General features: G+C 39.8%; 1 pseudogene; it reads left to right on the top strand.

Annotated features, from left to right (window-relative positions):
• Positions 1 to 3,939: 3,939 nt before the first annotated feature.
• LOC115423554 (myosin-11-like) lies at positions 3,940 to 23,919 on the top strand (annotated as a pseudogene).
• The last annotated feature ends 3,664 nt before the right edge of the window (positions 23,920 to 27,583 follow it).

The raw sequence follows: 27,583 nt of genomic DNA, 5'->3' as shown, positions 1-27,583 counted from the left end.
ACCATGCATGGGAAGAATGGACATGAATGATGCACAGAAAAAGCAGAGAAAAATCCACAAAAGTTGAGAAAAAAAAAGTACTAGAAAGTTAAGAGAAATCTGTTGCACCACAGAAAACAGTGTCTGAAATATGATAATATAGTAAAAATCTGAACGGTGTCAACATTAATGAACAAAACTATAAAATTGTCTTAAATGTGAAGCTACAGTTCTTCCTGTGTCCACCAGGGGCAGTGATGATTCTGCTAACTTCAATGAACCTAAAGCATGAACTGATATTAGAACTGTGGTTCAGATCCCTTTAAGTGTGTGGCAGATCAGTGTCATGTGTTTGTGGTGTTTTCATTCTGTTTGGGTGTTGGTAGGTATGAGATTCTGGCTGCCAACGCCATCCCCAAAGGCTTCATGGATGGAAAACAGCCTGCTGTCTGATGGTGAGAGGACGTTTATGACAGAACATGTTTCATGATCTCAGCTCAGATCCATGACGTTACTCACAAGGAGATTCTTTTCTTTTTTCTTTCTTCATCCTTGATTTTCCTCTCCTCCTCCTCCTTTACTCTCCTTGTGTCTCATTTCTCTCCTCTCTTTTCCTCTCCTTGATTCTCCTCTCTTCTCCTCATTCCTCTCTTCTGGTTTCCTCTCTTCATTCTTCTCCTCTGTCTCGTCTCCTCATCACCTCGTCCCCCGTTTCTCTCCTCATTCCTCTCTTTTCATCTCCTTGGTTTTCCTCTCCTCTTCATTCCTCTGGTCTCCTTGTCTCCTCCTTCCTCTCCTCTCATCTCCTTGTTCCTCTCTTTGTTCCTCTCCTCTTTGTTCCTCTGTCTCATCTCCATATCACCTTGTCTCCTCATTCCCCTCCTCACTCCTTTTGCCTCCTTGTCTCCTCGTCCTCTCTTCTTGTCTCCTTGATTCTCCTCTGTTCTTCTCTCTTCTCCTCATTTCTCTCCTTATTCTTCTCTTTTTATCTCCTTGTTCCTCTCTTCATTCCTCTCCTCTTGTCTCCTCTTGTCATCTCCTTGTTCCTCTCCTCGTCTCCTCTCCTCATCTCCCGTCCTCTGGTCTCCTTGTCTCCTCATTCCTCCCTCGTCTCCTCATCTCCTCCTTCCCCTCCTCCTTCCCCTCCTTGTCTCCTCTCCTCATCTCTTCATTCCTCTCCTCGTCTCCTCTCCTCATTCCCTTGTCTCCTTGTCTCCTCCTTCCCCTCCTCCTCTCTTCCTCTCCTCTCTTCTCCTCTCCTCCTTCCCCTCCTTCTCTCTTCTTTCTCCCTCTCTCCTCTCCATTCTCCTCCTCCTCCTCTCCTCTCCTCTCCTCCTTCCCCTCCTCTTCTCCTCCTCTCCTCCTCTCCTTCTCTCCTCTCCTTTCTCCTCCTTCCCCTCCTCCTCCTCTCCTTCTCTCCTCATTCCTCCTCTCCTTCTCCTCCTTCCCCTCCTCCTCCTCCTCTCCTTCCTCCTTCCTCCTCCAGGTCAAACACCTGGACCTGGATCCGAACCTGTACCGGATCGGTCAGAGTATGTTCTTCAGAACCGGAGTCTTGGCTCAGCTGGAGGAGGAGCGAGACCTCAAACTCACCGTCATCATCATCGCCTTCCAGGGACAAGCCCGAGGCTTTCTGGCCCGAAAGTAAAACCAAATTCACATCCTCCACACATTTAACCAAACAGATTTGACTGTTCAAACACCTGAAGAGAAGACATTTTTATAGATGATAGAAGTAAAGATGCTGTTTCCAGTTTTTCTTCCTTTTCACAGTATTATAAATGATCATTACATTAATTAAAAGTTATTGAAAGTAGAGACTGTAATTTCTCATCTGTCAAATGAAAAATGAAATAGATTTTCTGGATGAAAACGAACATATAAAATCAGCAAAGAAACTAAACTATTATAACATGAATGTTTTGCATTAACACAAATAACAAGACAGTGGTAAATTAGATTATTTTGCTCTGGCTCCCAAAATTCTGGGAGCTGTAGTCCAAAAGTTCAACAGTATAAGAAGCTCTTAAAATAGAAGGAAAAATAAAAGTAAGTGATGCAGATCTGTTTATATGAACTGTTCATTCTCTATTTTAGTTATTTATTTATTTATTTATTTAATTTGTTTATTTGATGAGGACAGTGCATATTAATGAACATTCAGTACAAAAAACATTACTTTGTGTAAATATCCTGGATTAACTGGAAGCAGTTTTCCATCGGTAGTGCTCAACGTTTACAGACAACACATACACAGGGTTTCTGCAGGTCATTAAAAAGCATTAAATAGATTTTGTGAATTTAAGGCCTTAAATGGCATTAAAAAGCATTAAATTCAATGTCCAGAGGCATTGAAAAATTAAATACACTTGATGGGAAAAAAAGGATTGTTATTCACGATTTATTTTGATTATATGAACATCATAATTTTGATCAGAAGTATAGTGTGATGATTGACAGGTGGAACCCTTTAATTGACTATCGTTTATGGCTGATGCAAGAAGTCACCACACCAGATGCTTGGAATGCAATGTGCTGTGAGTGTGCTCATGCTGTGGCGAGAGAGGAGGAATATTAGCAAATGTGGTAAAAATGGGAAAATGCAAGTTTCAGCAGAAGTCAGTGGAGGAGGAATTATTCAGACCCTGGTTAAAACCTGTGGACGATAAACTGACATAAAACTATAAATAAAACTGTATCTGCAGGTGGACATGGGCATGAAGTGTGTTTAAAGTGGCATAAAAAGGGCATTAAAAAGTATTAAATTAGATTTGCTGATATCTGCAGAAACCCTGATCCAAACCAGACCTAATGGACAGACTGTTCCTCTGTGTGTTTTCAGGGCGTTCAGTAAACGTCAGCAGCAGCTCACAGCCATGAAGGTGATCCAGAGAAACTGCGCCTGTTACCTGAAACTGAGGAACTGGCAGTGGTGGAGGCTCTTCACTAAGGTGATCTATTCACAGCATTATTATTATTATTATTATCATTATTATTATTATAGGGCTGAGCCACAAAGACAAGGCCCTGTTGTATTCGTTTGTTTTTATATTGTACTTCCATCACTCTGTGCTCCTTCACTAACAAAAAGGAATCATGAGCTGGAGATCATGTGGAAACTAAAAGCATTTATTACCATATGATATTTCATCATGTAATGTGTGTCTGAGTATTTTCAGTCTCTCACTTATACTTGACTTTAAACTTCAGATTCACACCATGAATGTCTAATGCACTGGTTCCAACCTGTTCTTACTCCTGACCCCTTTTAACACCACACATTTCTGCCGACCCCAGGCATTCAAAACAGAAACTTTTTTTTTTGCTAAAATTAATTTGTTTTGGATCGTGTAATAGTTTGCTATACTATGTTGCAAATATACGTTAATTTTAGAGGACATTTAGTCTATATAATGTCTATTATTGTGGACAAAGGCAGTAAATCCAGGTGGAGATTACTGCGCAAAGGGAGAATGTGATTTTCCTTGGTCAGGATCTGTCCAGTCAGTCCAGCTGTGATTTACAAGGAGGACAATTAATACTGAACAACAAGAACTGAAACTATGAATTATGAAAGAGCTGCAGCATCTGAAACTGACCACAATGAACATTTGACACAGAACAGAACGACAGTAGTTGCTTTTCCATTGGACATCTCCACAAAACTTTACCGATATTTACTAAATGTCGAAAAAACTGAAGAGCGTAATGTCGGTTTTTCCATTAAATCACAAATTTATGTATGTCTTTTATGTATTGTGATTGTCTTTCTCAACTCACTGTATATTTTTTATTTGTAAGTTTTTATTTTTATCAATTACTAGAAATTTCAGGCGAGCCTATGTGAATTCCAGGTGACCCCACGGGAGGTCCCGACCCTAAGGTTGAAAAACTGGACTAACGCATAAATGTGACCTGTGCTGTTCCAGGTGAAGCCCCTGCTGCAGGTGACACGACAGGAGGAGGAAATGGGCCAGAAGGAGGAGGAGCTGAAGGCGGCCAGAGAGGTGGCGGCCAAAGCCGAGGCCGAGCTGAAGGACATCAGTCAGAGACAGACCCAGGTGAGAGAGGTGAACAGGTAAAGGTCCGGCTTCCTGTTCTGACGGTGAATGAACAGATGTTTGTGTGTGTGTGCAGCTGCTGGACGAACGGGCCCAGCTGGAGTCCAGGCTCCAGGCCGAGACGGAGCTGTACACCGAGGCCGAGGAGATGAGGGTGAGGCTGGAGGCCAAGAAGCAGGAGCTGGAGGAGGTGCTGCACGAGATGGAGGCCCGACTGGAGGAGGAGGAGGAGCGAAGCAACGGCCTGATGCAGGAGAAGAAGGACATGGAGCAGCAGATGCAGGTGACGAGGAGGAATTAGATTAGATTAGATTGATAGACTTTATTGATCCCTCAATGGTCAAGGCAGCAACAGAATAAGGTAAAATAAGATAAAATAAGATAAGATAAGATATACTTTATTGATCCCCCAAGGGAGAAATTCAAGTGTTTACAGCAGCACAAGACAATACAATAGAAAAATAAAGAGATAAGAAATAGAAACAAGTTTGTTAAAGTGGCTAAAGTGACAAAAAATAGCAGTAATAGTGATAAAGTAGCAATAAAGTGCAAGAAGGAAAGTGTACAAGCATAAAGATAGTGCAAAAAACAAACAATATAAAATAAAATAATAATAGTAATAAAAACCATACAGACTGTATAGATATTTACAACAGAGTGGAAAGGCAAATGTTTATAAATGACAAATAATTATGTGCATCGAGTTGACTTTAAGGACCACACATCCTTCATTTAATACCACAGGCCAAAACCAGCCCATCAGAGGGTCCAGTCCGGACCAAAGGGTCCAAATCAGTATAGTTCCAGTTCCATATTCCGACCAATATGACCTCAAGGTTGTCGGACCAGTAAATAATAACCTCATGACCTATAAATAATGACAACTCTAAACTTTCTCTTTGGTTTAATGTGAAAAAAATTAAATTATGAAAATATTTACATTTACAAACTATCCTTTCCCAATAAATTGTAAATAACCTGAATAAATATGAACAAAAAAAAAGTGGAATTTTAACAATACATATATTAGAAATATACCTGTTATTAAATGTTTGTATTCTCAGATCCACTGTGATCTGTAAGTTTCCATGAACATGTTTAAATGAGAACATGAGACATAATGTTGTTAAAATTCAACTTATTTTATGGTTGTTCATGTTTTTTAAAGGATAATTTGCATATGTTAACATTTTTTTTTACTGTAATTTTACTTTTTTTTTTTTACTATAAAGCAAAGAGAAAATTTTGGAGTTGTCATCACTTATAGGTTATTATATTGTTATTTTACTGGTCTGACCTACTTGAGGTCATATTGGTCTGAATGTGGCCCCTAAACTAACATAAGTTCTATATGTATAATTAAAACACGTCATGCTACTATTTTTTTGCTGTTCAGTGTGACAGAAAATCAAACTCCATACACACCATAAATTCTACATGTCTTAATGCTAACATCCTGAAGTCCAGCCTAATGCATGGTGGTGTTTTGCAGCTGATGGAGGCTCACATCGCTGAGCAGGAGGACGCCTGTCAGAAGTTACAGCTGGAAAAACAGCTGTGGAGGGAAAAGTGAAGAAGCTGGAGGAGGACGTGCTGATGATGGAGGACCAGAACAACAAACTGCTAAAGGTACAGATGAGCAGTTTGGTGGGTGTTTGGTTGTTTTGATGGTGAGTTAACTGTCTGTGTTTGCAGGAGAGGAAGCTTCTGGAGGAGAGGATGGCTGATCTGAGCTCCAACCTGGCCGAGGAGGAGGAGAAATCCAAGAACCTGACCAAACTCAAGGCCAAACACGAGTCCATGATCTCTGAGCTGGAGGGTCAGGGTTTTAATATTCTATTACAGGACTGCACCATACAAATACTGTTATATACAACTGGTCACAATTCAAACTCTAAAACAATAACAGTATGAATATGTCACTATAAAACTACTGTGCTAGAGTAATACCAAAATGTATAAACACATGCTTTTTTTTTTTTTTTTTTACAATATGACTTAACTTTTTTTAACATTATACAAATACATCAGACACACATGCCCATGTATACACACACACTTTGCACAACAATAAATTAAGATGTTCTCCCATAACAGTGGTAACAGAAATTTACTATTTCATAACTGTAACCTAAATTAGCATTACTATTAGATTGTGACTATTATCTGTTGCAATTGTTGTTTGTGTTCTGTATGACAAAATGACAAATAACTAATAAAAATTAAGTGTTAAAAAAAAAAAAGCCGTAACAGAAATATCACCAATGATAACGTTATAATGAACGAAATCATAGTAGTGATAAAATGACTTAAAATAATAATAATGATTATCCATCTTTAAAAATCAAATTGACTGCATATTTCCATCAATTATGATATTCATGTATGGTTCCCAGAGTTTATAAAAGTCCTTCCTTTTGCCCTTTGCGATATATTTAAGTCTTTCCAGTCCAATACAACTCGAAAGTTCCTTTATCCACACTGTTAATGTTGGAGCACAAATGCTTATTTTTAGTATTTAGAGTACAAAAACTGATATAAAAGTCTGTATTATATTAATACTGCAAAAATTACCTAATACTAGCAATTGAAACACACCTGGGAAGAGTATTTACCAGGACAAATATACATAATAAACAATTCAAAGCCTCTTTTTGCAATAGTTATAGCATTACAGAAAAATCACAGTATCGTCAGCAAACAAGCGGATATTTCTGATATTTGCAGTAATAATACTCTGAATCTTGTGTTACTATTGGACATGTTGTACTATTCAAGGAATGAATTCACTAAAAAAACTGTTGCTGTAGAAGCACAAATGCTCTTCTGCAGAAATACTGCACTCTAAAAATACATATACACAAACACAATGTTAGAAGTACAAATATGCTATTAAATTACATGATTAAGGTACAAACTCTTAACTTTAACAATACAGAAATGGTACAAATATTTCACTGTAAAAACATTATGTATGTATACTACATACTATACAATAAACTATACTACACAAAAATACAGTAGCATCAAAAGTACAAATACTGTGTTATAAAAACTCCAGCGTAAATGTACATATACCAAAGCCTCTTAAATCTGATGCTATCTTCATGTTTCAGTTCGTCTGAAAAAGGAGGAGAAGGGTCGTCAGGACATGGAGAAGGCCAAGAGGAAGGTGGAGGCGGAGCTTGCCGACCTCCACGACCAGAACGCCGACCTTCAGGCCCAACTCGCCGAACTCCGAGCCCAGCTGGCCGCCAAGGAGGAGGAGCTTCAGGCCACACAGGCTCGGTACGAACCCCCATGATGGAAAGACCAGCATCCAAACATAGTGTAGTGGATGTGAAGGGGACCAGAGGAACCGAGTTAGACCTGTTCAACCCTGGTCCATTTGTCCGTTTTATTGGTTGAGAAATAATCCTTGTACTGTTGGATCTGTTTAGTGTTAGCTTAGCGTTGCAAAGTTTGTCTCATAGTTTTGTTGTTTTCTTAAATTATTCCTGACATTCGCTGGTCTGTTAGCTTGGTTTATATTTTTCCCTTTAAGAGCTTGTTGCTTGAGTTGTGTTCTGTTTTTCAGTAGTTGGTTTTGTTGAGCTTTTAGTTGACGCTCTTCTGGTAACGTGGAGGTATAGCATGTGTAAGTTGTTACAAGCACTGCATAGCATTACCATGGCAACACAGAAGGAACTACCACTGCTGGGGGCAGCTGGGTTTAAGAGGCTCCAAGAAATGAATACAAATCAACCTCAAAATTAAAGTAAAACCCAATTTTTCCAATTCATCGTGTAGATTGATGATGATGATGACGATGATGATGATGAAATTCTTTCTTCAATCATCACATAATAATACAACCAGTGTTAACAACAACACTACAAACATTACAAACATTACCAACAGGTTAATGAGTGAACAGGTCCAGGCAGAAGCAGAACGCTGACATTAATGCCTGTCCTACAGAACACATTCAGTTACCCAGCATTCAATATAAGAAAAAGAAAAAAAAACAGCAATGCATACAATCAAACAAACAAGCAAAAACATTCAAAGGTGAAAATAAACCAGAAAAATAGAAAACTTCACCAACCAAATTAACGGTAATTTAATGCAGATTCAAAAATAAATTATTTGCTTATTTCTTATTAGAACTTAACAGTTGTATCCTTCAAACATTGCCTTACGTACCATTTTTTTAAATATCAAAAATGGACTACATTTTCTTAAATCCAGGCTGGACTCATTCCATAGTTGAACTCCAACAGCACATATATATACTGCTTTTAGTCTGTTTTTTAGCTTTTTGTTCAACACATTTACAAACATTTGGTAAATCATATTTAGATGAACCTTTGTACACAGACAGGGAGTCACTTTAATTTGGATTTATACATTATTTGTATTATTTTATAGTAAACCAAATCATTAAATTTCATAATATGGGATTTCATAAACAATTCATTAGTATGTTCATGGTAAGCGGCCTTATTAATAATATGTATGGCTGGTTTTACAGTTGTTTTATACGTCCAGCTCCACACTAACACACAATAGGACGTAGAAGGAAGTAGAAGTGAACAGTCAGTTATGTGGAGTGTCTTATGGTTGAGTAGATTTCTGGACTTATACAAGATTGCCATTGACTCCTCTGCTAATTCAGCTGAAGAACAGGTGTCGCTGCTATCACTGATTTCTACCTGAAATGAAGACACTAAAATAATGTAAAGTCTTCGACGTTTTACTCTTGTGGTCTTACTTGAATGTTTGTTCACAGTTTGGAGGAGAGCAATCAGCGAGGGGCGGCGGTGAAGAAAATTCGGGAGTTGGAGTCGTTGCTTTCGGAGCTTCAGGAGGATCTGGAGGCGGAGAGGATGGCCAGAGGGAAGGTGGAGGCGGCAAGACGCGACCTCAGCGATGAGTTGAACGCTCTCCGCTCTGAACTGGAGGACAGTCTGGACACGACGGCCGCCCAGCAGGAACTACGGTCTGTACCAACATAGACCACCACGGTCGACAAACTGACCCCTCCACAGGTTCAGACTGGGTTTGATCAGATAGAAATATATATTTTCACCTTAAATAGAGTTTTATCCCATGAGGAAAAGAGTGAAAAGATGCTTTAATGGAATGTGAAATTATCACAAATTTATAAGACACTGACAAAAGATGGAAACAAAAACAGGCTGACATGAAAAAGAGGATTTTTATAAAGTTAAATGAAATAGAAAACATGAAATTATTAAGCCAAAAATAGAAGTAAAACACATTAAATCTCACAAAAAACAAGCCATAACCTATGAATAAGTACTGAAATATTGTATTTAATAAGACAGTTAAAGCAGATCTGACTTAACAATAAAATCTCACAACAAGAAATATAGTTTAATAAATTATAGACAAGAATACATAAGAAATCCTGAAACAGTTTTTACCCAATAGTACATTTTGCTGAAACAAATTGAATTCTTTAGCAAATTATTTATAATATCTTCCAGTTATAAAAAAAATAAGTTGAAATCCTACTGTGTGTCTATAAAATTTGATGTGAGCTGCATTGTATGTATAAATGTATTACTACTGTTGATTATTTCTATTATTTGTCATCATTTTAGACCTTTTTAATATAGTTAATTCATTACTAAACAGTACAAAGCCTCTTCCTGAGATAAGTCTAACATTAAAATAGATCAGGGCGTCATCTGCAAACAGGTGAATAGTTCTGATCGTGAGCTTTTATGAATAATCCTCAGTATCATGTGCTGCTGTTGGTTGTATTGTGTTTTTTTGACCTCACATGTGTCTGACTGTCAGGGCGAAGCGTGAACAGGAAGTGGCCATGTTGAAGAGAGCCATAGAGGAGGAGGGGCGGAGCCACGAGGCCCAGGTCCAGGACCTGAGGCAGAAACACAACCAGGCTGTGGAGGAGCTGACGGAGCAGCTGGAGCAGGCCAAGAGGGTAAAAAAAAAAAAAACCATGGGACATTATTAAACAGTTAGCATGTATCGAAAAGTTCAAATATTTGTCAAAGTTTATGAAACATACAGAAAAAAATTAGATCATCCCTTGTTTTCTTCAGTTTCTTGTTCATTTTAATGTCTGGTCCAACTAAAGGTCCATTTGTTTGGACAAATATAATGAGAACAACAAAAATAGCTCATAGTGGTTGAATTTCACAGCTGATATTTATCCATTTAACATGTTTTCTGGATAAAAACCCAAATCCCTTCAGTTCTTCCATCAGTATCTGTGTCATTGTACTGACAAAAACAGTGCTTTTATTCATTCCATGTTTTCTTTTCGGTCTGTTTTTAGTCACATGATACACACAGGAGTTAGGACTTGCTTGCATAACCATTGTTTTTGATGACTTTGGATGGTCTAAGCATTTTTTTCCGCAATTGTATATCTCGGCTCTGTGAACTGTAGAAAAGTAGCATCATCTGTGCTACTTTTTGGCTGAAAATAACCCTAAATACCATAAAGAATAAATGAATTTTAACAATAACCATACATATCGTCCAAACAAAATAATAGAATTTTCTATTAGTGCATTTGATCTTTGAACTGTCTTATAGATGTGAAAAAATGCACTTGTACATAAACACACCATAAAGGTAAATGTATTAAATTCTATTTAATAACTGAGGATGTGATAAGAGATGTTTAAGAAATGGTTTAAACAAATGACTGATCTGATTGATATAAAATTAAAGTGAAACTGTATATAAAATAAAAAACACTTGAATGCAGACTTTAAGCGATGCACTCACCTGTGGTCCAGGTGAGGGTCGGTCTGGAAAAGGCCAAACAGGCTCTGGAGAAGGAAGCAGCGATCTGAGCGCTGACCTCCGATCCCTGGCCAACGCCAAACAGGATGTAGAACACAAGAAGAAGAAAGTGGAGGCTCAGCTGAACGACCTCCACTCACGCTTCAACGAGAGCGAAAGGCAGAGGACGGAGCTGGGAGAGAAAATGTCCAAGATGACGGTGAGTCGCAAACCGTACAACATGTACGTACGAGAACGAAGAGGGAGACGCAGAAGCCGGAGGGGCTTTCCATTCATGTGTGTGATGTTTCAGATGGAGCTGGACAGTGTGACCAGTGTCCTGAACGAAGCAGAAGGAAAAAACATCAAACTGAGTAAAGACATCAGCAGTCTGAGCTCACAACTCCACGACACACAGGTGAGCAACGAGGAAGCACACTTTAGGATTTAAGTGTTATCGGACAAATGGAGTTAAAACACAGACAGTCCAAAGGTCATCATGTCCCTGTCAGTGTTTTAATAGTACACTGTAAAAAAAAACAAAAAAACAGTAGTATTCTGGCAGCAGGGGTGCTGAAAAAATACTGTAAAATCACAGAAAATAACCATCTCATGAACATATGGTAATTTTCCATAATTAAAATACAGTTTTTTGCCCTAACTTTACATGAGATTTTGCTTTTTTTTTTGACTTTTTAATGTTTAATAGAGAATATTTTCATGTATTAAAACAATCCAATTCCCTATAAATATATATAAATAATTTTCAGTGAGACTCAGTTGTCCAATCCACTGATAAAAACTGTATTTGGACAGTTTATCAGTGCTTATACATGTTATACATTCACAAAATACATTTATTCAACATTTTTGTTGTGAAACCTCCTGTAATTACACAAGATATTTTTCAATTAACAAACAAGTCTGGTTCAACTGACAGAACTAATACTTCTGTTACCGTTAATTGTCAGTAATTTTATCTGGTTTTATTAATTTTTTTTTTTTAAAGTATTAAACTTTAAATTAACAGTTTAATCTCATGAATAGAAAAGAAATATTTGTGAAATTACGATACATTTGCAAATGTATTTTAACTATTTTTCTGTGAAAAAAGAAAAAAAATTCTTTTAAAAAAATGGAAATTTTATGGTTATTCACAGTTACAGTTTTTTCATGTTATTTTACATTTAACATGTAAAATCACAGTCTGTTTTTGTCATTTCATTAATATTTTCCTGCATCTTGAAAATACAGGAAAAATCTGTAAAATAAACAGTGAAAATTCTGTTAAATTACTTTTTTTTTTTTGCAGTATATATCTGATGTTTTTGATGCATTTTGCTGCTGTATGTGTGTAGAAACTGTTGGTAGTTTAATCTACAGCCATGCATCATGTTGTAAAAGATCATGTCTGAGAACCGTGTGTCTATAAAAAGTCAAGTTTTCATAAGTTTAGTAAAACACACTTGTATTTGACTGAATCCAAAAGTTTATTTACATTAAAGAGGAAAATTTTAGACTGAATCCACACAAACTGTCATGAAAATATTTGGGTATACTGTCATTAATTCTTAGCACACTGCATGAAGTGACTTTCAAGAAAGTAGAATAGCCTTGTTCCTGGAAAATATTATTTTGCCTAAAAAGGCAAATTTACTTGACAAAAAGTATGTAATTTATGGAATTAGTTGGATACAATAATATATAACTTTTTTCATAAGGTATCCCAGCCAACATTGAGCTACAGTGCCCTTAAACACAGACAGACAAGAAAGGAAACGGTGCCGTTCATCATAACTTAAACTTTTAGCTTTTCTCTCTCTCAAAAAATATCCATAAATTTCAATAAACAGACTAGAATCATATCTATATAATGTTTGACAGTTACAAGAAGTTCCTTTGGTTGTCGTTCTAAGTAGAAGGTTCTGACATAACTCACCTACTTCCAAATGCACGGAGAAAGAAAGAAAACTCACCACAGGTCAAAACTTCAGGAATAGAATAGAATAGAATAGATAGCCTTTATTGTCATTGTGTGTATAATGAAATTAGAAGTGCTATTCCAGTCAGCGCAACAATATTAATAAACAGCAATACTTAAGAAAAAAATGGTAAAAACTTAAAATAAGATAAAATACAATAAAAATTTTTACAAAAGTAAGTTCAGAATAGAGCTAAGTAGAATAAAAATAGACAAAATATTAACAGTATGTATTACCTGTGTAAACAGCATGTATATCTATGAATTTCAGTTTATATAATATGGTGCATTTATGTTTTGATAGATATTGCATAAATATTTCATAGTTATTGCAGAACATTTATAGAAACTCTTCAGTGTGTGAAACCCTGTGTTGTCTAAAGTCCTCATCAGGGTTTTGAACAGAATTAACTGCTTTATTTGTTCCTTCCTCTGTCGTCGTGGTCGTGCAGGAGCTGCTGGCAGAGGAAACCCGTCAGAAGCTGAACGTGTCAGGGCGTCTCCGTCAGATGGAGGAGGAGAGGAACAGCCTGGTGGAGCAGCTGGAGGAGGAGAGCGAGGTCAAGCGGAGCGTGGAGAGGCAGGTGTCCAGCCTCAACATGCAGGTGAGCGTCTGCAAACGGCTCCCAACGGCGCCACGACCACCTTTGACCTCTGACCTTTTGACCTTCTGTCCATCCGCCAGCTGTCCGACTACAAGAAGCTGGACGAGACGCTGGCGAACGTGGAGCTGCTGGAGGAGGGAAGAAGCGTCTGCAGAGGGAGCTGGAGGCGGCCAACACCGACTACGAGGAGAAGGCGTCGGCCTACGACAAACTGGACAAGAGCCGAGGACGTGTTCAGCAGGAGCTGGAGGACGTCCTCATGGACCTGGACAACCAGCGGCAGCTTGTCTCCAACCTGGAGAAGAAGCAGAAGAAGTTCGACCAGGTACACATGAGACTAAAACACAGACACTGGGCCCTTTATCACAGTCCAGTCCTGTGTGGGGAAATCAGCACCTTGTACCAGGAAGAACAGATGCTGTGTTTAGAAAGTGGGCATTGAATGGATTAGAGAAATTCAGGATTTAGATCTGCCTAACTCAAATAATATGTTATATGAAATTAGATGTAAATATGACATAGATAAAAAATATTTCTTTAAATTCCTCAAGCTTCGAAATGATATTAGAACAAGCCAAAAGAATCTTTTAACCAGACCATTAATAACGGACTTGGAAAAAATAGTGTCCAAGGATAGTTTAAGTAAAGGCGCTATACCAGAGTTCTATAATTATTATATAAATAATGTTATTTATATAATAATGTTAATAAATATATTGTCAAAAAACCACCTACATGAGTTCTTCTGCGTCTTCACTGTGTCGTGTGGATTTTCACCTCTCCTTTGTTGTTGTCGTTCTTCAGATGTTGGCAGAAGAGCGATCCGTCTCCTGTAAATTTGCCGAAGAGCGAGACCGGGCCGAGGCTGAGGCGAGGGAAAGGAGACCCGGGTGTTGGCTCTGAGCCGAGCTCTGGAGGAGAACCAGGACGCCCTGGAGGAGGCCGAGAAGACCATCAAAGCCCTGAGGGTGGAGATGGAGGACCTGATGAGCTCCAAGGACGACGTGGGGAAGAACGTAAGAGGAAACCACAGAACCGTCAGAAAAAGACGGGTCTGACATTGAGCTCACACTTTTTCATCTGCGTCCGTCGTCAGGTCCATGATCTGGAGAAAGCCAAGCGAGGCCTGGAGACCCTGGTGGAGGAGATGAGGGCTCAGATGGAGGAGCTGGAGGACGAGCTGCAGGTGGCGGAAGACGCTAAACTCCGCCTGAGGTCAACGGACAGGCCATGAAAGTCAACACGAGAGGGATTCAGGCCCGAGACGAGATGGGAGAAGAAAAAAGGAAACAGCTGATCAAAGTTCAGTATCAGACAGTTCACATCCAGAGCAGAGGCGTTTTCACACATATTAACTGACGTTCACACTAAAAACAGACAGAAGACACACAGTACAACATAAAGTACCAGACTCAAACATATAAATGTATTATGTTCATTTTGTTGATCATTTTGTTCAGTTTGTTGATAGTTTTGTTTGTTTTGTTGATTATTTTGGTCATTTTTGTTCAATTTGTTTCATATTTTGTTTATTATTATTATTATTATTATTATAGTATAGTAGTAGTAGTAGTAGTATAGTATTTGTATTAGTATTAACGTCTATTTATCCAAGAAAAATGACTCATTGAGGTTAAAAATCTCTTTTGTAACAGTGTTACAGCAGCAGAAGTTCCAGAAAGTAGAAATTTCCGCCATAATCCACATTAAAAACATACATAAAACACAGAATAAACCTCAGTGTTAAAACCTGACATAAAACACCAAATTCAAAACACCACAGCAACCACCAATAATTAAAGTCCTTAACGTTTACTACAGTGTTCCTTAAAAGTATCTCAAAGCAGAACCTGATTCATTGATTTAGAAAACCTCTACATGCAGATTTATCCTTTTCCCATTTAAATAAAATGACTCATCAAACACATCAACAAAATGAAGAGAAATAAACAAACAGACAAAAAATGAACAAATGAAGAAAATAAACAATAGAATGATCAAAATGACCAAGAATGCAAACAAAATCAACCAAAAATTTACAAAAGTGAAGAAATAATCAACAAAATGAAAAAATAATCAATAAAACAACAAAAGGAAAGGAAATCTTTGAAAAAAAAACCTGTCAAATTGAAATAATAAACCATATGTTGAAATGTTGTGCTTCCAGTCAGTGGAGTCATTGAACAGATTTCATTCCCAGTTCTGTTCTGACTTTCAGAACCAACCAGAAACTATAATTATTGAAGTCATTCCAACTAAATATGATGGAAATGGAAATAAAATACATTTATAAATAATAATCCCAGTGTTTCAGTCTGTTTGTTTCAACTCCATCTAAGAAGCTGAAGTCGAAAATATGTGAGCAAATCAGACGTTCTACATACTTAAAGTGACCTGTGACCTGTGTTCAGGTGCGTGAGCTGGAGGCAGAGCTAGAGGAGGAGAAGAAGCAGCGAGGCCAGGCATTGGCTGGAAAGAAGAAGATGGAGGGGAGCTGAAGGACATGGAGGAGCAGCTGGAGGCCACGGGCGGGGCCGCGAGGAGGCCGTCAAACAGCTGCGCAGTTCCAGGTGCGTCAGTATACAAGGAAATACAGAGGAGAATGTGATGAGGATGGTGATAAAACAGAGAAAAGCTTAATGTGGTGAGGAAGTGCATTTGGAAGACACACACAAAATGAGTCAAACCAGGGAATGTCAAAGTTATTTTAGTTCAGGTTCCATATTCAGACCAGTGTGATCTCAAATGAGCCAAACCAGTAAAATGACAACATAATAACCTATAAACCAGGGCTGTCAACTCATTTTACTTCAGTTTCCTCATTCAGCCCAAACTGATCTGCAGTGGACCGGACCAGTAAAATAACAGCATAATACCTGTAAATAATGACGACTCCAAACTTTTCTGTTTGTTTTACTGCAGTCAAAATTAAATTATGAGAATATGTACAGTTACAAAGTATTTAAACAAAATGATGTGAATAACCTGAGAAAACTGAGATTTCTTGAGAAAAATAAGCGCAATTCTAACAATATTACACCTCAACTTACCATTTCTACATGCGTACTACAGATTGGCTCTACAAAGGCACCAAATATTTAGTAACAGGAAGAATAATGTTCAGATTTTACTCACAAAAGTTCAGGCTTTTCACATTTTATTGTTAAGAATAGTTTGTAAATGATAATTTTCATAATTTAATATAAGTTTTTACACTAAAACTAAGAGAAAAATTTGGAGGTCATTATTTACAGGTGTAATGTAATATGTTTTTCACATTAAACTAAGAACATTTGGAGTCATTATACAGGTTATTGTGCTATTATTTAGTTGAGATCACATGGCCTGTACGTGAACCTGAACTAAAGAGTTCCACATCCTTGACTGTTAATATCTGAAGTGTGATTTTTGCGGTTTGCAAATTCATCCCGGCCGGACTGGAAATTTTGATGGGCTGGATTTGGCCCCCGGGCCAAATTTGACACCCCTGCTATAAACATGACAATTCCAAACTTTTCTCTGTGTTTTAGAGTAAAATTAGATGATGAAAATATGTACAGTTTATCATTTACACATGTTCATTACAACGTACAGATCACAGTGGAACTAAACGTACACAAAACTTTTAATAACAGACAGAAGATTGGTTAAATTACACTTCTGTTAAGACATTTCATGTTCTTATTTGTTCAGTTTTCACATTTTTTGAAAGGGTAGTTCGTAAATGTAAGTGTCTTTATGTCATTTTACTTTTCACACTGAAACAAAAAGAACAAATTTGCAGTTGTCATTATTTGTAGGTTATTATGAGAGTTTTTGGGTCTGAACTGGTCTGGTTTTGGCCCCTGAACTGCAGTGAGTCTGACATCCTGGCTTGAGTCTCAGTGTCAGTGCTGTATGTGCTGCTTGTTCCTGCGCAGGCCCAGGTCAAGGAGCTCCAGAGAGACCTGGACGAGTCCCGTTTGGCCCAGAAGGAGCTGTGTCCTCAGCCCGGGAGGCAGAACGCAAAAGCAAAACCATGTAGGCCGAGATGGTCCGCCTGCACGAGGTCAGAGCCGACTGGAACGAGGACTAGTTAGTTAGATGGGGTTAGTTAACCTGGAGAATGGAGTTAGTTAACCTGGAGGATAGAGTTAGTTAACCTGGAGGATGGTAGTTAGTTAACCTGGAGGATAGAGTTAGTTAACCTGGAGGATAGTAGTTAGTTAACCTGGAGGATAGAGTTAGTTAACCTGGAGGATAGAGTTAGTTAACCTGGAGGATAGTAGTTAGTTAACCTGGAGGATAGAGTTAGTTAACCTGGAGGATAGTAGTTAGTTAACCTGGAGGATAGAGTTAGTTAACCTGGAGGATAGAGTTAGTTAACCTGGAGGATAGAGTTAGTTAACCTGGAGGATAGTAGTTAGTTAACCTGGAGGATAGAGTTAGTTAACCTGGAGGATAGAGTTAGTTAACCTGGAGGATAGAGTTAGTTAACCTGGAGGATAGTAGTTAGTTAACCTGGAGGATAGTAGTTAGTTAACCTGGAGGATAGAGTTAGTTAACCTGGAGGATAGAGTTAGTTAACCTGGAGGATAGTAGTTAGTTAACCTGGAGGATAGTAGTTAGTTAACCTGGAGGATAGAGTTAGTTAACCTGGAGGATGGAGTTAGTTAACCTGGAGGATGGGAGTTAGTTAGATGGTAGTTAGTTAACCTGGTTAAGCAGTTAGTATAAATGATGTCATATCACCTGAACTGGTTCACTTCCTGAACCTCTCCGTCTTCTTCAGATGTTGGCGGCAGCTGAAAGAGCTCGTAAACAGGCGGAAACAGAACGAGATGAACTGCACGAAGAACTGACCAGTAACTCATCTGGAAAGTAAGAAAACACATAAAAGAAGTAAAAAATAAAAAAAACCCACAAGATCAGACATATTAGAAACAGAATGTGTTCCATGGTGACACACGCCTGGATGGTCGAGAAGTTTAGCATTAAACAAAACAAATGTGTTTTGTTTTGTTATTTATTCTTGTTAAAAATAAAGAAAAAATATTCATTTGCATTTGTTTGTGTTTGTCTGATGCAGCAGGAAACACAAAGATGTCTGATTTTTCTTCCACCACTGTGGGTTTGATGCTGTGACTGGTGGCTGATGTGTAATAATGATGAACCAGGACTGAAAATGCTAAACTGCAGTTTTTTCTGTCTTGGTTTTATTAAAGTATTAAACTAAAGGACTCAGAGCGGAGCCCTGACTGATGGTTCAACTAAGACTTCTATGTGAACGATGTGCAATGAGTTGTGCAATAATCTTCTGTTTTTGCAACAACAATGCAATATTTGTTCAGTATTTTTCAAAACATAAATGAACTATTTTAAAAATTTGAGTTCATAGATATATGTACTGTTTTCATGGGTAATACGCACTGTTAAGACTTATTACATGGTTATTAATCAGTATTAGCACATTATTCCCCTGTTATTACTGAGCTGATGTGGACTCCCACATCATCAGGTCTCTGCTGTCGGATGAAAAACGCCGTCTGGACGCTAAGATCAGCCAGTTGGAGGAGGAGCTGGAGGAGGAGCAGGCCAACGTGGAGAGTCTGAACGACCGCCTGAGGAAGAGTCAGCAGATGGTACGAACACCGCAGTCACCAGGGACGACCGAGCCCGCTCAGTTCAGGGACCAAATGTAGGATAATAGGATCTAAAACTGTGGAAAGACTTTAATAACATGATGAACAAGTTTACATCTACAAAGTATCCTTAAAAATGTGAATTACAAATACACAAAACATTTAGTAACAGACAAATATTGTTCAAACGGACATGTTTGACACCCCTGATCTAAACCAGATACATTAAAATCAGCGTGGAGTGCATCAAACTGTAAACACATGGAAATGAAAGCAGGGTTTGTACCATGTGACCTCCTTAAACCTGTGGTTAAACACCTGGTTGTGGTTCTTTCAGGTGGAGCAGATGGGGGCGGAGCTAGCGGCCGAGCGGGCGTCGTCCCAGAGTAAGGAGGGGTCGAGGCAGCAGCTGGAGCGGCAGAACCGAGAGCTGAAGGCCAAGCTGACGGAGATGGAAGGACAGGGCCGATCCAAACTCAAAGCCTCTGTCGCCGCCCTGGAGGCCAAGCTGAGGGAGGTGGAGGAGCAGCTGGAAGCGGAGAGCAGGTGAGGACGCACCTGGAGATGCAGATACAGAGACTAGAAAAAAAAAAAAAACAGTCTGGAGCAGGTGGGGACACACCTGCAGATACAGTGCAGGGCTGTCCAACCCTGGTCCTCCAGATCCACTCTCCTGCATGACAGATAGATGTATCCAATGTATAGATGTTAGATGTATCCGTCCTCCTGCACACCTGACGGTCGTTATCATTCCTCTGCAGAACTGGATGATGGTTTATCATTTGAATCAGGTGTGTGGAGGAATACATCTAAAACATGCAGGATAGAGGCTCTGGAGGACCAGGACTGGACAGCCCCGGTCTAGAGAAACATCTACAGCGTCTACACAAACATCTAGAGCAGTGTTTCCCAACCAGTGTGCTGCGACAGATATGTGTGCCGTGAGAAATCATCAGGTGTGCCGTGGAAGATTATCCAGTTTCACCTGATTGATACTGAAAGTGAGCAGTGTGATACAGATACATACGACTGCACGCACCAGTGATCCACTCTACTACAGCAGTAGTCTCCTGGTTCCCTTTGCAAAATGAAGGTGACAGTGAACCGGCCCCGATGTGGTGCATTCTGCTGATAAAGCCCCCCTCACTAGTGATGCCTGGATTGGGGGTTACTCACGAACTCAGGGTATCGGGTTGACATATGGGACATATACCTCCCATACAGAGGTGTTTGTGTCAGACTGCAGTGGAAGCTCCTCTGACCCTAAAATGACTCCCATTAAATGCTCAAATCTGTTCAGTTGTTTTCATTTCATTGACTCCAAATGTGTTGGAACACGTTCATCTCTCAGACCAGTTGGTTCAGAATCAGTTTGATCCCAGATCAGTGGACTGGATGTTGTTCACTTCTCCTCCGTTCCCGTGTCTGTGTTTGTTCATTCCATCTCTGCTCAGTGCATTTGTCCGTAGACGCTCAGCGTCCATGCACTTCAATGGGACTGAGTGGAACTGGTTTAAAACCACTACAGACTGGACCAGCACTGGACACATGATACCTGTCGTCCGAACGCTCGGTGTCTCGGGGGTGAATGGAGCTGTGGGTGGAGCTGTGGGCGGAGCTCAGCTGGGCCGGACGCCAGGCTTCCATGTGCTGATTGGAGGATGGGTCCAAAGGCTGAATGCGGTTTGATTGACAGCTGTTTTCAGATCTGCTCCTTCACTGACACAGTTCAGTTTAATACCGTCACACATTCTGCTGTGGAATCACAGAAACCAAATGAACTGTTCATTTACTGACCTGAAAGAAAACACAACCACTGGACGAACTGGGCTACATTTAACAGAATTTCAACGTTTTCTTGTTTAGTTGGTACGATAAGGAAACGGAGGATTTTCTGAAAAAGGAACAGAGGACGAATTTATGTTTAAAGAACTGGACTGGGTTTTTTTTGATGTAAGCGACACAGAACTTCCCCTGTCTGACAGACCAGCAGCCACCACTGCTCCCATACTATTATACGACGGACCTCAGTCCATAAGCTGGAGGGTCCGTCTGAGGGGTCGCTGATTCACCCCTCTCAGCTTTCTTGATCCAAATATCCTGCGACAATATCGCCCATGCACCCCTGATGTGCTCCCCCCACTCGGAAGAGTGTCCGGTGACTGCTGCTGTGGAGTTCCCCATTCTGGAAAACTAAGTTCTTTCAGTTCTGTTCCGTTTGTCCACAACTGACTGTTTGTATGTGAGGTGGACTGTTCAACACTGACTGATTTAAAGATGAAAAAAGAGACAGACTCACAACTGATGAGGAACAGTCATGTGTGTGTGTCTTCAATTCCTGCAAGAATATCAGCTCTGTGTTCAACTATTTCTTTAAATATTGCGTTTTGTGTTCATGTGCTGATGATGTTCAGGGAGCGACAGGCCAACGCCAAGAACCTGCGTCAGAAGGAGAAGAAGCTGAAGGACTTTGTGCTTCAGATGGAGGATGAGCGGAAACAGGCTCAGCAGTTCAAAGACCAGGTAGAGCCCCGCCCCCGTCTGTTCCACCTGTCGAACGCTGGCAGCGGACGAGGGTAAACGGCTGCTGTTTTCACTGTTCAGGCGGAGAAAGGAAACATCCGGCTGAAGCAGCTGAAGCATCAGCTGGAGGAGGCGGAGGAGGAGGCGCAGAGGATGGCGGCGGCCCGCAGGAAGCTGCAGAGGGAGCTGGAGGAGGCGGGGGAGGCCAACGACACCCTGAGCAGGGAGGTGTCTGCACTGAAGAGCAAACTGAGGTGAGGAGGGGCGGAGTCAGAGGAGGGGGAGGGAGAAAAACAGGAAATAAAGCTTGATGTGAGATTCGGCCGCAGATGTTTCAGACCAAGTTACATGAACAGAGAGGGGAATAAAACCAGGATTAAACTCAGGAGATCTGGACTAAATAAACCTGGATCAGGAAGAAAATTCTAAATGCAAATAATTTAAAATTAATTTAATCATTAAAAAACAATTTTGTTCCGTTTTGAGATCAAGATTTGTATCTTTGAAGTGTTTGGAGGTAAAGTCAAACTGGAAATGAGAAAAATATTGTCTGACCCAAAGTTTAGGATGGGAGTAAATGTACTCATCTAATTTGCATATTGTGACATCACGCGGCGGCAGCCATATTGGACTGCATACATATTTACGTGGAAGTTTTCTTTGTGGTTTTGTTTTTTGTCATCTTATCCTTAAAGTAAATGAACATAAACTTTAGTAGAAAGTAAAATGCAGTAAGTTTAAGAAGCTTTTTAGCCAAATCTGTCCTTATCTGTTCAAACTAAAACTAAATAAACTTTAACAAAAAGTGAAATAAAAATAATACTAAAGTAAAATAAAATAAAGGTAGACATAAAATATGAGTAGACATAATATTAACAGTGTATATCTGTGAATGAGTGTATGTAAAATAATGCATTTATGTTTGAAAATCCACATTTTCTAGCAGAGGTTGTAAAAAGTGTCAGTGTTGTTTAATAGACCTGTAAAAGTAACTAAAAAAATGAAATATTCTGCAGAAATTACTGCCATAAGCTGTAACACAGACCGAATAATCAATAAATTAATAAACTAGAAAAGCACTCTGAGAGCGCAGACCTCCGCCAAGGCAGATCAGTGCCCCCCCCCCCCGATCACCACCAAAATTTAATCATTTGTTCCTTGTGCCAGTATCAATATTTCCTGAAATTTTCATCCAAATCTGTCCATAACTTTTTGAAAGATCCGGATCAGTCTTTGCCATTTGATAGAACACCCCATTGTAAACCCCTGAGTCAAATTGCATGAGATTTGCACAGTTCCCCCATATTGTGATTTCCACCATAAATATTAGTCCCATATTTATTTTACCTATATTTTAAGATTCCTTGACCATGAAAACATACCATTAGCAACTGGATTCATAATTATATCCTTATTAGTTCAGTAGTTATTCACGAAAATCACATTTCTCGTAATGGCGGTTTTCTTCTGGCTCTAGCTCCTGAAGTATTAAAGCTACATGAAATCCGGTGGCATACTCCCGATGCGGAACTGACTGAGCTACACGATGGCGCTTGTCAGAAATTTCTACCTTTAATATTAAAGGCACAGTAGGCCAAAAAGTAAGGGCACCCCCATTTTTTATATAAATTGAGATAAAATCCGCCTTCTGGATCAGATCCGGATCAGCCTTTGAAATGTGATAGAGGACCCCATTGTCAATTCCTGAGTGAAATTTCATGAGTTTTGGTCAATAATTAAGCGAGATATTGGGAAACGAAAATTTTGGCCCCATTTACCACAATGTTAACGAAAATTTCAAAGTGATCCAGAATCCAGGATTTCTTCCGGATCACCCCCAAAAGTTAATCATTTCTTCCTTATCCCATTTCCAACAAACCCTGAAAATTTCATCCAAATCTGTCCATAACTTTTTGAGTTGTGTAGCACACTAACGGACAGACAAACCCTGGCATAAACAAACCTCCTGGTGGAGGTAATAAAAACAGTCTGAGGGGTCACTAAAGGTCAAATATACACAGAAAAAACCATTTATTATGGAGACAAACTCATAACTTCTGTTGTTTCCACTCAGATAAAGTGTTTTTGTCATCCTGTAAAACATGAGGCTTATTTCCTTTCATTGTGCTGATGTTACAGTTTCATCTGATGGAGTTCTTGTCTTTGTCTAAACGTTCACATTCGTCTCCATTCTTTGTATTTTAGTTGAATGTTCTAATGTGCGCGGTCTCCTTCTATTTCCTCCTTTTCCTCCTTTTTTCCGCCTCCTGCTTCAGACACTTCTGACCTCCGCCTTCTTCGAACGTTCTTCCTCCTGTTGGGGTTTAGATTTCAGGGCCTTTAACTGTTCTTTCACCTGCTCCTCCTCTCCTTCACCTCCTTCTGACGCTCCTCTTCCTCCTCTGTCTCTTCCTCCTGGTGGCGTTCCCAGGCGTGGAGGAGGAGGAGGCGGCGGCGAGGGGGGGTACGTCAGTCCTGCACATCGGAGCGGCGGCGGCGGCGGTCTGGGAGGGGGGAGCAGCTACAGGAGCAGCCTGGGCTCGGAGGAGGAGGAGGAGCCGGAGGAGGAGCCGGAGGAGGAGCTGGAGGAGGAGCAAGCGTCAGCAGGAGGAGCTTCAAAGAGAACTCAGTCGACGCCCACGATGACGATGAGGCTCCGCCCCTGTCGCCACTGAATCTGGATCGCCGTGGAGACGCCTACAGCCCCGATGAGTAGAAGAACCAAGACCTGAACCTGGACCCAGACCAAGACCAGGACCAAGACCAGACCAGGACCCCAACCTGCACCAGGACCAAGACCTGGACCAGGACCTGGAGCTGTACCAGGATCTGAACCTGGACGAGGACCAAGACCTGGACCAGGACCAGGACCTGGAGCTGCACCAGGACCAGGACTAGGACCATGACCAAGACCCAGACCAGGACCTGGACCCGGACTCAGACCTGTACCAGGACCTGGAGCTGTACCAGGATCTGAACCTGGACGAGGACCAAGACCTGGACCAGGACCAGGACCTGGAGCTGCACCAGGACCAGGACTAGGACCATGACCAAGACCTGTACCAGGACCTGGACCCGGACCCAGACCTGTACCAGGACCTGGAGCTGTACCAGGATCTGAACCTGGACGAGGACCAAGACCTGGACCAGGACCAGGACCTGGAGCTGCACCAGGACCAGGACTAGGACCATGACCAAGACCTGTACCAGGACCTGGACCCAGACCTGTACCAGGACCTGAACCTGGACTATGACCAAGACCAGTACCAGGGCCTGGAGTTGTACCAGGACCTGGACCCAGACCCGGACCCAGACCAGAACCAGGACCAGGACTCCTCCACTGACCCTCATATTATTGGATTTTATTTCATACAAACAAAAGATAGAAAAGTCCAAGTATGAGTGGAGCGTCTGTCAGACACACACGACCATGAATGAAGAATTCGGATGAAAAAGGAAGTTGTGTTTGAATTCAGGCTTTAGAGCCAAACGGCCGCAGCGTCAGCTGAAACGTCCCAACCAAGGTCATCAGTAGAAAAACATCTGCAGGAAAAATCCCAGTTTCAGCTTCTTCAGTTTGTTGCTTCAGATAAAAACCCACATGTTCTGTTGTTTTGCAAGAAATAATGCAACAATTGAAGGGAAAAAATAAAGTGAAAACAAGAATTTCTGCTTTTTAAACCCAGAATGTGGGAAAGAAAAAAGAAAAGGGTGAAAAGCTAAAAGAAAACAAGTGGTTCCATCAAACAACAGGTAATTAAAGAGTTAAACAGTAAAAAGACCACATTTTGGGATGAGTTGATGCTTCAGAATTTTAAAAAAAATATCAAATGCATTGAAATTTAAATATGTGGCTCTGCAGGTAATAATTCAACAATTTAGGATTAAAAACAAATAAAATGAGTGTTTCGATCCAACAGCTCCAACACCTGATCAGCCAGTTTTTATGGTTAAAAAAAACACACCAAATTTGTGTGATGAGTTGATGCTTTTGCAATTAAAAAAACACATTAAAATCAAACTATATTTGCATTTCAGGCATTAAGACAAAAATGTAGGATTAAAAACTAAAAGAAAAAGGTTATTTCCATTAAATTACAGTTAACCTTTTTTTTGTTGTAAAAATGACAAAACTTTATTCGTGGTTTGATGCTTCATGAAAAAAAAAAAACAACTTCAAAATACAAAAATCAAAATGTATTTTCATCTGCAAGAAAATGAAGTCATTTTCAATTAATTTCAACCATTTGGAAAGAAAATTGTGAACATATAAATCAAATATTCAAACTGAACATGTAGTTTCTCAGATGGGATTTTTGAAACGTCTCAAAAACACATTAAATAAATAAATAAAATCTCATTAAAATTAAATAGAACATTAACATATATCTTAGTGTCCGATCATTAATGCACACAATTTAAGGAAAAAATGGACAAAACAGGAAATGTGCGCTATGGTTGAAAATATTTGGAGACAAACCATCTGAAATGAAACCTGTAGAACAGAATCGATCTAAAACAGCAGAAGGGCACGTCCACTAACTCCAGCTGGAATGACTGTAACTCTGAAATGAACCCGTTCTAAATGAAAACATGTCCGTGTTTCGCAGGTTTGTTCTCCATGCACTGAAAGATACTTTAGTCGAGGTGAACCAACGCAAAATAGCAAAAAAAGGACATTTACAGGTTTTTAGTTCAATAGTTCAGGACAGAAAAGACTGAAAAGTTCCAGAACAGTTCGTCACGTCGGAGCGTCTGATGATCCAAAGCTTCATGTCGTTGCATTTTCTTCTAAATCTGAATATTTTCTTCTTCTTTTTTTGTTGAATGTGAACTGCAGACGTACAGTTCCAGGACATGAAAGCAGACATTTGACAGACGAAATAGAAAAAATAACACATATAACAAAGAAGCAGAGCAGATTATGAGGCTTTTCTTCAGTTTTTGCTTCTTTCCACAGTTTTTTTTGTTTCCTGTTTAAATAAACACAGACATCCTGACTTTTATGATTCTAGTAACATTGAACACATGGTGAAATTATTGAACTTTATTATAATAAACCTCATTATTTCAGAGGAATTTTGCGCAGCGAGCACCAGTCTGACCTTAAATTCCACTCATTCACAGTAAAAACACAGAAAACGACGGTGAAAATGGGTTATTTTTAATATTTTCACGTTCTTTGTTATCGTCTCCATTTATTTTCCTCTTGTTTTATTTTTGAGGATTTATTCGATGGTTTCGCTGTATTCGCAGACAAATGTCAAACAAAAAACCAGTTGAATTAGCTGATGTTTTCCAGATTGTTTTTATCGGATGTATTAAAGGTGGTGTGTGAACTCTGCCATTAAACCGCTGCCAAACCACAAGTGTGTGTTTGAGTCTTCAGAAATAAAAGAACAAACGTCTGCATTAAGGCTGAAGTGACTTTTTGTCATTTCTCATATCAGTAACCCAAAAAAAAACAAAGCAAACCAACAAAAACAAACGACCACAAGCATCTGAGTCCTGAGCAGAGCACACAGACCACAAACCACTGAAGGTTCTGGACGATTCCCAAGTCTGAGCTCATGTGAAGGAGCTGAGCTGTGAGGAGATACACGAGGGTCAAGTCATGTGGTTCTGGAGGGACTACCCGACTACATCTGATACTCTGATTCCAAAAGTATTTAAGCTACAGACACGAATAATGCATCATTTTAAAGGTGTTAACTAGTACTTGAATACTTAAGTACTAGTACTTAAGTAACTACTTAATTCAATATGTTTAGACTTCTTCTTCTTCTCCTTCTTCTCCTCCTCCTTCTTCTTCCTCCTCCTTCTTCTCCTCCTCCTTCTCTCCTCCTTTTCTTCTCCTTTCTTCTCTTCCTCTCCTCCTTCTCCTCCTCCTTCTTCTTCTCTCCTCCTTCTTCTCCTCCTTCTTCTCCTCCTCCTTCTTCTTCTTCTCCTTCTTCTCTTCCTCTTCCTCCTTCTTCTTCTCCTTCTTCTTCTCCTCCTCCTTCTTCTCCTCCTCCTTCTTCTCTCCTCCTTCTTCTTCTTCTCCTCCTC

The sequence above is a fragment of the Sphaeramia orbicularis genome, chromosome 8 (genome assembly GCF_902148855.1).
Source record: "Sphaeramia orbicularis chromosome 8, fSphaOr1.1, whole genome shotgun sequence".
Lineage (NCBI taxonomy): Eukaryota > Metazoa > Chordata > Actinopteri > Kurtiformes > Apogonidae > Sphaeramia > Sphaeramia orbicularis.
The sequence above is the reverse complement of the archived record's forward strand: the minus strand, read 5'-3'. Positions and strand labels throughout refer to the sequence as shown.